The following is a 10000-nucleotide window of genomic DNA, read 5'->3' as shown; positions in this document are numbered from 1 at the left end:
CTGTCTCTGTCTCTGTCCCTGCCTGTCTCTGTCTCTGCCTCTGCCTCTGTCTGTCTCTGCCTGTCTCTGTCTCTGCCTCTGTCTCTGTCTCTGTCCCTGCCTGTCTCTGTCTCTGCCTCTGCCTCTGTCTGTCTCTGCCTGTCTCTGTCTCTGTCTCTGTCTCTGCCTCTGCGTCTGTCTCTGCCTCTGTCTCTGTCTCCGCCTCTGTCTCTACCTCTGTCTCTGCTTCTGTCTCTGCCTGTCTCTGTCTCTGCCTCTGCCTCTGCCTCTGCCTCTGTCTCTGTCTCTGTCTCTGCCTGTCTCTGTCTCTGCCTCTGTCTCTGTCTCTGTCCCTGCCTGTCTCTGTCTCTGCCTCTGCCTCTGTCTGTCTCTGCCTGTCTCTGTCTCTGCCTCTGCCTCTGCGTCTGTCTCTGCCTCTGTCTCTGTCTCCGCCTCTGTCTCCACCTCTGTCTCTGCTTCTGTCTCTGCCTGTCTCTGTCTCTGCCTCTGCCTCTGTCTGTCTCTGCCTCTGCGTCTGTCTCTGTCTCTGTCTCTGCCTCTGTCTCTGTCTCCGCCTCTGTCTCTACCTCTGTCTCTGCCTCTGCTTCTGTCTCTGCCTGTCTCTGTCTCTGCCTCTGTCTCTGTCTCCGCCTCTGTCTCTACCTCTGTCTCTGCCTCTGCTTCTGTCTCTGCCTGTCTCTGTCTCTGCCTCTGTCTCTGTCTCTCTCTGCCTCTGCCTCTGCGTCCGAGCGTAGCGGGCCCGCTTCGGGATACCGCGCGGGCGCGTGGCCGGCGGGCGCGCGAGTCGTGCGGTCGACCCTACGTAGTTCGGGCGCGCGCCCCCGTGTCTCGCGTGCGACGCGTCCTCCGGGGTCGCGTGCGTGCGTGCGTGCGTGCGGGCGGGCGGACGCGGGTGCGTCGCGGTCACCGTCCGTGCGCGTGCGCCGTCTCGAGCGCGTCCCACTTTGGGGGGACGGCGGGCGCGCGGGGGCGCCGCGGGCGTGTGGCCGTGCCGCGCCTTCCGCGTGGGCGTCCCCCCGCGCCGCGCGGGAGGCGCCCGTTCGTTCGCGTCTCCCGCCCGCGGTTCCGGTGCGCCGTCTCTCCGTCCTCGCGCGTCGCCGGGCGTGCGTCCGAGCCCGCGTGCCGCCTGCCCGTGGGTGCCGCGTGTACGGGGCCGCGTCCGCGCCCGCGTCCCCGAGCGTCAAGTGCAGGCCGCGCGCGCCTAGTGGAGCGTGCCCGCCCGCTCCGTGTATCGTGTGCGCGGGGGCGACGCGCGTTCCCGCGTGTTCCGCCTGCCTGCGTCTACCTCCGCGTCTCCCGAGCGTCCCGTGCGTGCGTCTGCTGTGCGCGTGCGTCTCCGCGTTTCCGCGTGCCCCGGGCGTGCGTCCGTGTCGCCGGAGGGCGCCGCCGCCGCCGCCGCCGCTGCGTGCGCGTACGTGTCCGCGCGGGTGCGCGCGTGGCCTCTCCGGTGCGCGCGCGCGCGCGCGGCCCCGTCCGTCCGAGTGCGGCGCGCCCTCTTCGGGATGCCGCGCGGGCGCGCGGCCGGGCGTACGTACCTCGTGCCCGTGCCCCCGTCTCGCGCGCGACGCGTCTATCGCGTCGCGCGTGTGTGGCGGGGGCGCCGTGTCCTCCGAAGCGCTGCGGCGCGGCCGTCCGCCCCGTCGCGCCCCTCCCTCCGTCCGCGCGGGTGGGCGTCCCGCTTCGGGGGGGGGCGGCGGGGGTTGGCCGCGGGCGGGCTTCTGTTGGGGGGATCCACGGGCGTGTGCCCCTGAGGCGTACCTTCCCGTGTTTCGGCCGCGCCGTCCGTGCGAGTCGCCGTGCGTCCGGGCCCCCGTGCGCGTGCGCGAGCGGACCGTGTCCGTGGGTGCCGCGCGTCCGCGTTCCCGCGTGTTCTGCCTGCCCGCGCCTACCTCTGTGTCTCCCGGGCGTCCCGGGGTTGTGTCTGCTGCGCGCGCGCGCGCGCCCCCTCGCGTCCATCTCCGTGTTTCCGTGTGCTCCGTGGGCCCGTCCGTGTCTCCGGAGGGCACCCTGCGGTGCGGGCGCACGCGCGCGCGGGCGCGTTCCCGTCCTTCCGTCCGTCCGTCCGTCCGTCCGTCCGTCCTCCTCCTCCTCCTCCTCCTCCTCCTCCTCCGCCCCCCACCGCCCACACCCCCGCCGCCCCCCGCCGCCCCCACCGCCTCCGCCGCCTCCAAACCTCTTCCCCGCCTGGCGGGTGGCAGCCGGCGGCCACGTCGGACTGGATCCGGATATCGCCAGCGTGGGGCCCACGGCAAGGGCGCAGGCGGGGTGGGGTTGGGGGTGCGTGGTGGGCGGTGGGGGGGGTGGCGCCAGCGGTCCTCGGCGGCGGCGGGCCTAGCGCCGCCGGCACGTGCCCCTCCGGTTTCAGTCGGGACCGCCTCCGTGACGTCGAGGAGAGCTTCTCCACCCGTCCGTCCGAGGGCGCGGGGGTTCGGCGGACCGAGGGTGCCGTCGTCCCTCGACGACCGCCTTCGGGTCGCGCGCACACACACGCTCGGAGGCGCCCCGTCTCAACTGAAAGGAGTCGGCGGAGTAGAAACCGCGGCCCTCGAGACAGCTCCCTAACGCCGGGTGCGTGCGGCGGGGTGCTTTCTACACCCTACAGAAGGAAAACGCCTGTGGCCGGAGTTCTCGACGCCCGCCTTTCGACGCACCCTCTCGTCGCCTCGCTCCGTTTCCTAAGGCTCTCGTGACTCCTCCCGTTCTATTTCAGGGAGGCGCAGCTGAAGGGCTATCCGCTCCGCCCGTCCGTGAAGTTGGGCTTTCCCCCCGAAGGTGGCCGGAAGGGGGTGGGGGGGCGCGTGAGCCAAAGGATCTTGAAAACGCGGCGGCGGCGGTACCGCTTTCGGCTCTCGCCGATCCCACGCAGAGGCGGGGGCGCGGGCAGGTCCGCGCGCAGGTGCCCGTGCGAAGGTGCAGGCGCGTGCAGGCGCGGGCGCGCGCGCGCGCGCCCTCGGGCAGGTACGTAGAGGCGGGCGCCCGCGCGTGCACACCCCTAGGCGTACGCACGGGCACGGACGCGCCCGAGGGCGCGCGCGTACCGGCGCGGGCGCGCCCGTGTGGGCGCGCCCACGCCTACGCGCGTGTACCCGCGCGGGTACGCACGGGCAGGCACGTGCGTACCGCCCGCCCGCGCACGGGCGCGTGCACGCGCCTGCGTGTCCGTATCTGCAGCCACGGGCGTGAGCGCGTGGGCGCCTACCGTCCTTCTTCTACCTAACGCCGTCACCGGGCTGGCTCGGCGTCCAGGTATGCCTGTCTCCCCCTCCCCTCCAATCCCCTCCCCCTCCCCGCCCCCTCCCCTCCCCTCCCCTCCCCCTCCCCCTCCCGTCCCTCCCCCCTCCCCCTCCCGTCCCTCCCCCCTCCCCCGTCCCCCTCCCCCTCCCCTCCCCTCGTCTCCCCTCCCCTCCCCCTCCCCCTCCCCGTCCCTCCCCCCACCGCCTCCCCTCCCCCACCCCTCCCCCTCCCCTCCCCCTCGCCTCCCCTGCCCCCATCCCCCTCCCCTCCCCCACCCCTCCCGCCCACCCCCTCCCCCTCCCCCTCCCTCTGCCTGTCTCCTTCCTTTTCTGAAACCGGGTTTTCCTCTTCGAGAGCCGTTCCGCCCCTCGGGCGAAACCAACTCGCCGCGTACCGGAGACCGAGTGCAAAGACGGAGCCCCGGCGGCGCGGCGGCGGCGGCGGCTCGGAGCTCGGCTGCCGACCGAGATCGTCGGCGGTTCGGATCCGCCGGCTCCTCCTTGGGAAGCCCGTGGGGCGGCTCGACTCTCTCCCCTAGGGCCGCTCCGAGTCCCGAGCCGCTCGACGGCACGCGACGGCAGCGGCGCCGCAGTCAGTTCTCTATCTAAACGGAAACGACGACGATGACGAACGTCAGTCTTCACCGCCACGCCCTACTCCCCACCCGAGCACCGTTCCAACTCGGGTGTTTCTCTCCCTGTGGCGGGGGTCCCCCCCGACTGAGAAAAAATAAACCGCCCCCCGAGGACGGCCCGCGTTCGGAGCCTCTTGGTAGTAGCGCGCCTTCACGGGACGACGGCACGCGCGCCCGTCACCCGCTTCCCGGAAAGCTCCCCCCGCAGAGAGTCGCGAACTCGGGCGAAGACGGAGGAGTCCGCGTACCCGTCGCCCAAGGTTCAGCCATCGTCCGATTGGAAACCGGTGCCTTCCCGGTCCCGCCTCCCCGTCGATCGACGCCTCCCGGGGGTGGGATGGCTTCCAGCCGAACCAGCCTACCGTACCCTTCCCCTCCTACGTACCTCGGGAGGTCGGCTCGGACAGGGAGGGGCCCGTCAGATGTCCAGTCCGCCGTGAGCTTTCCACGACGACGGTCGGCCGGTCGGCCGGTCGGTCGGTCGGTCGTCCCGGAACACCCCGGTCGGGTCCGCGCGCGCGCGGCACGGGCTTCACACACCTCGCTCCTCTGGCTTCCCGGGAGACGCTCGCGGCACGGCGACGCGTGCAACGCGGGAACGGCGACGCTGCCCTCGGCCTTACCGTCCCCCCCCTCCAGCCGAATACGGCCCCGGCCCTCACCGCGGGCCGAGTTGGGGGGCTGGGGGTCGGGCCGGGGGGGGGATCGGCGGCGGCGGCCCTCGTCGGCAGGCGGCGCTAGCGCCGCCGGCGTGCGGCCTTACGGTTCCCGTTGCGATTCCCCTCGTGGGCGCGGAGAAAAGCCTCTCCATCCGGCCAAGGGGGCGCCCGTTCGGCGGACCGAGGGCGACGACGGGGGGCTGCCCGTCCGCCTGAGCGCGCGCCCGCTCCCGCAGGCACAGGCGCGCGCGGGCGCAGGCACAGGCGCACACGCTCAGACACGCGCTCACGCGCAGACGCGCACTCAAACCCATACAGACACGCACAGACGCACACACAGACGCACGCACAGACCCGCGCTCACGTGCGCAGGCGCCCCCACAGACGCAGGCGGGCACGCACACGGGCACGCCCGCAGACGCGCACGCGCACGCACGCAGTCACGCGCGCACACGCAGGCACACACGCCCGGACACGCGCGCACACGCCCCCGCAAAGACGCGCCCCCGCACAGACGCGCGCGCGCGCAGGCACGCACACCGGGACGCGCGCGCGAACGGACGCACGCACGCGCGCAGGCACGCGCGCACACGCACCAGGCCACCCGGAACGTTTGCCAACTCCCCGCCCACCTCAGCACCCCACCCCCCGGGCCCGAGGCGCGTGGTCCCCCACCGCCCCCACCCTCCGACCCCCCCACCGCCCCGCTCTCGGCCTCCCACCCCCCAACCCCCCTCGGGCACTCCACCCCCCACCCCCACGACTCACGCACACACGCCCGCCCGCCCGCCCGCCCGCCCGCCCGCATTCGGGAGCCGCCGGAGATCTCTCGATGCTCGAGACGCCGACTCACCCCTCTCCCTCCCCCCCCCCGCCCCGGAGACGCCACCTTCCCGAGTCCGCCCGCGAGCCCGGAGAGCACTCGCTCGGGCCGAGCCGCCCGAGGGCCTCTGGGCGGGCGTTCGCGGCTGGCCCGCCGCGCCTCCGCTGGACCTCACTAAGTCCGGCCTCGCTCCCGAGAGCCTCGAGGGCCTCCCTCGGTGAGATGTCTCCCCAGTCGGACCGGGGGGCCCAGAGCCGGTCCGTACCGGCTCTGGGAAGGCGTTCCCGGCCTCCCCCCCGCCCCCCGTTTGCCCGCCCGCGTCGCGGGAGGATGGAAAGCGATGAGGAAGAACGCTCTCGGTGGCGGCCGTGGTTTTCTTTTGCGACGCGGATGCCGGCAAACGCACGGCTCCCTCCCTCCCTCCCTCCCTCCCTCCCTCCCTCCCTCCCGACGCAATTTGCCCGTTCAACCCGCCTCACGCGTACCGTTGGCTCGGCGACAGGGACGACGGCGGAAAACGTCTCCCGGTCTGCCTGCTGCGCCACGCGGGCACTCAAAGAACGAGGAGGAAAACTTCGGGGACTGGCGGTCTCATCCCGTCCCGTTTGTCGCGTCCGTCCAAAGGATACGGATCGGAGAACACCTGCCCGTCCGACGCTTGGGACGTGCTCTCTTCTCCCTCCCGCCCCCGGTGGACGCTCATCCCCTCGGGCGCCCCCCCCCCGTTCGGCCCTTTCGGGGGCGAGCGCGCGCGCGCGCCCCATGACGCTCCCGAGAGGTTTCCCCGGCGGCCCGGGGGAGTCTGTCCCCTCTGCCACCCTCGAGCCCCGGCCGGGGCCCAGGTGGACCCGGTTCCACCCCCCCGCCGCCCTTCGCTCCGGTCGTCGGCCGTCACCCGGCGGCCGCTTCGATACCGTCCCCCTCCGGAGCTCTGCGGCGCCGACGGGATGGGAAGCGGTCCCGGCGGGCGCGCGCTGGCCACGGCGGCCCGGGGCCTTCGCTCCGTCTCCTCGAGCCCGGCCTGGCTCCCGGCGTCCTCCCGGGGTCCTCCCGGGGTCCTCCCTCCCTCCCTCCCTCCCTCCCTCCCTCCCTCCCTCCCTCCCTCCCTCCCTCCCTCCCAGGGCCCCCCCCGAGTGGGACACGCCGGCTGGCCGGCATGGTGCTCCAGGGCTCCAGCGGGGTAGACGGGATCTTCCTGGCTGAGGGGCGAAATGGCCCGGCTGGGCCGGACCCCCTTGGATCGGAACTTTGGGAGATGGGGCCAAGGTGGTGGAATAGGCTGACGCTTCCGCCTAGCTCTCTTGACGACAAAGACCCGGAAACACAAGCGAACGAGTATGTCTGCGACGAGCGGGGAGTCCTGACCGTCGAAGGCGGGCTTAGACGACGCACTGAGGGGCAGCGGCAGGAAGAGACCTTTCAGGGGCAGAGAGGGTTTACCGGCCCTGCCCCGCGGGGAGCCCTCAGGCACCATTCCCAGAGCGGCTGCTGCAGTGGGCTGGTACCGTCGTTCCACTGCTGTTCCGTCAGGGAGAAGCAGCCAGCCACACAGCCTGCTCACACCTCCGGAACCTGAGGAGGGCCCGGCCGGGCGGATCCCCTTGGCCCAACCGACCCCGCGCTGTGGCCGGCCCCACCGTCTTCCGGCCGCCCCGCGCCGAGAAACGTGTTCGGCGGCGGCGCTGGGAGGCGGGGGAGGGGGGCGGGGGGGGAGCCGGGACGGGGCCGGGCGTCCGGCCGCCCGGCGACGCGCCCTCGCCGGCCGCCGATCCGGATCCGTCCCGCTGCACTCCGCGCCGGTTGTCGGCCGCCACCTGGCGGCCGCTTTGATATCGTCTTCCCCCGGAGCTCCGGCGCCGGCGACACGCGCGGGAGGCGATGTGGCCGCGCTGGCCGAGGCGACGTTCCCGGACGCCGGCGGCGGCGTCGGCAGGATCGTCCTGGCCGAGGCGGGAAAGGGCCCGGCCGGGTGGATCCCCTTGGCCCAACCGACCCCGCGCCGTGGCCGGCCCCAACGCCTTCCGGCCGCCCCGCGCCGAGAAACGTGTTCGGCGGCGGCGCTGGGAGGCGGGGGAGGGGGGCGGGGGGGGAGCCGGGACGGGACCGGGTGTCCGGCCGCCCGGCGACGCGCCCTCGCCGGCCGCCGATCCGGATCCGTCCCGCTGTCGCCCGCGCCGGTTGTCGGCCGCCACCTGGCGGCCGCTTTGACATCGTTTTCCTCCGGAGCTCCGGCGCCGGCGACATGGGAGGCGCTGTGGCCGCGCTGGCCGAGGCGACGTCTCGGGACGCCGGCGGCGTCGGCGGGATCGTCCCGGCCACGGTGGGGCGCCGGCGCCAGAGCCACGTTCCGGAATTGGGCCCGCAGCTTCATGTGGCCGAGGCGGTGGCCGTCGCCGCCGCCGCCGCCGCCGCCGCCGCCGCCGCCGCGCTCCCGGGTGCCGTGTTTTAGACGGCGCTGGACCGAACCGGGCCGCACCGAGACGGCGCAGGCAGAAGAACGGGACAAGGCACGCCCCGGCCGTTCGCGCGCCTTCCTTCGCGCGGCCCGGTCGTCACCGGGGCCTCCGGCGTAGGTCCGGGGTGGCCCGCGGAGGGCGCCCCGGGCCCGGGCGCGGTCCCGCGTGGGGTCCGGACCGTCGGAGAATTTTTTCAAAGTCCCGCTCCGGGGGTCCCCGGGCCGAGGTTGCCGCCCCCGGCCCGCCCCGGCCCGGCCACGGACCCGCGCGGGGCCCGGACCTTCGGAGGGGCCCCGCCGCCCGAGAATTTTTTCCAAGTCCCCCCTCCGAGGGTTCCCCGACCGGCCCGCGTTGGCCGCAGCGCAGGCGGCTGGCTCTGGGCGCCCGCGCGGCCCCGGCCAGCTCCGTCACCCCGTCCCGCGGGTCGACCAGAGGATCCCGGGAGCTCCGGGGGGGGGGGCGGGGCGCTGGGGGCCATGGGGTCGCGCTACGGACCGATGGCCGGGCCGCAGTTCCGGGGGCTCGCCGTGGGGAGCGGGCCCCTCCCGCCGCGGGGCGTGGCTTTTCTCTCGCCCAAAACGGGCGATTTGGGCCACCAGATTGGTGCTGACACGCTCTCCTCGCTGGGTGACTCCCGCTGAGCAGATGGGAAACCTGGACGGGTCCGTAGACGCCGGTCCACCGACGGCCCACGCCCTCCCCCGCTCCTCCCCGCTTGAGCCGCCCGCCTGGGGCCCGTGCGCCGGCTCTCGCGCGTCCAGATGTCCAGCCGCGGTGCCTCCCCCCGGTCTCCAGTGCCCGAGGGCGGCGTGGCACGGGCGCCGCGGGCCCTCTGACCCGCGTGCCCCTTGTCGCAGGCACCCGCGGTGGCCGCGGTGCTCGCCAGAGTGTGCCCCGCTCCCCCCCTCCCCCAGGCCCACGTGCCTCGCGTGTCAGGCGTTCTCCGTGTGCAGGGGTCCTCGCGGCCACCTTTCCGCAGCCGGGGCGGGCGAGGCAGAAAGCGGGTCCTCTCCGGGGCTGTCCTCGCCCGCCTCCTGGCAGCCCTGGCGGGGGGGTCTTCTCCTCCTCGCTTGTGCCTGGGCTGACCCGATCGATGTGGTGTTGTCGTGCTCTCCCGGGCCGGGTCCGAGCCGCGCCAAGACGAGGGACGGACATTCGTGGCGAATGGGACCGCTCTTCTCGCTCAGCGCGCGGGCCCCTCGCTCCTCCTCCCCGCCCGCCGGTGGTGCGCAGAGGGGCAGGGGCACGGAATCCGGCCCGACCTTGCTCATCTGCCCTCGTTCGCGGCCTCGCGGCCAGCGTCGGCGGTGGCGGGGTCCTGAGACCGAGCAGGACAGCCTCTGCTCGTGGCCCTGGTGTTCTGCCTCGCGTCGGGCCCTCCCCCGCCCCCCGCGGCGGGGGGCTCTCTGGTCAGGCGCACCCGCGCGCCCCACCCAGGTGGTGCCGGTGCGCCTCGAGTGGCCCTTTGGCGGTGCCCCTGGAACGCTCCAGGCCGTCCCTCAGGTGCCTGAGGCCGGGTGGCGGTGCCGTTTCCCCGTTCCCAGCCCACCCTTCCGGTCACCGCTCACGCGTGTGGGCGTGCGCCCCTCGAGCCGAGAGAAATAAAAAACAGGAGTGCGGCCGAGAGGGAGAGAAAGGATGTGGAGGAAAAAAAAAAAAAAAAGGGGGGTCGAGCGGGGTAAGACCTTTAGAGCACGCACGCTTCGCGGGAGGGTGCCGTGCCTGATCCCGAGAAGGCGGGGGTGAGAGAGGGGTGCGCGCGTGCGTGCCCGCCCCGGTGCTTGCCGAGACCCGCGTGAGGCAAGCGAGAGCGGAAGGAGGAGGGCCCGCGTGTTGCTTCCGCCGGTGCCGAGGGAAGTCGCCCTTGCGAGGTGGGGGCCCAGGCTGCGTAGCCGCGGCTGGGCCCCGGCGGTCCGTTGTTAGGCTCTGTCGTACCTCCTCCCCCCCGCGGGCCGCCCTAGAGCGCGGACCCCTCTACAGAGGGAGACCGGGGGGTGTGTTGGGCTTTTAGGTGCCCAGGCAAGCCTCGGGTGTGCGCGGCGCGTACCCGCGAGGCCCCGCGCGCTCGCCGGAGCCTGGCTCCGGTGAGGCGGGATGAGGCGGAGAAGCTTTAAAAGAGAAACGGAAAAAAAAAAAAACGGACGACTCAAAAGGTGTGACTTTCCGAGGCCCTCGGTCGCCGCTGCGGTGCCCC

This window comes from Loxodonta africana, unplaced genomic scaffold (genome assembly GCF_030014295.1).
Source record: "Loxodonta africana isolate mLoxAfr1 unplaced genomic scaffold, mLoxAfr1.hap2 scaffold_753, whole genome shotgun sequence".
Lineage (NCBI taxonomy): Eukaryota > Metazoa > Chordata > Mammalia > Proboscidea > Elephantidae > Loxodonta > Loxodonta africana.
The sequence above is the reverse complement of the archived record's forward strand: the minus strand, read 5'-3'. Positions refer to the sequence as shown.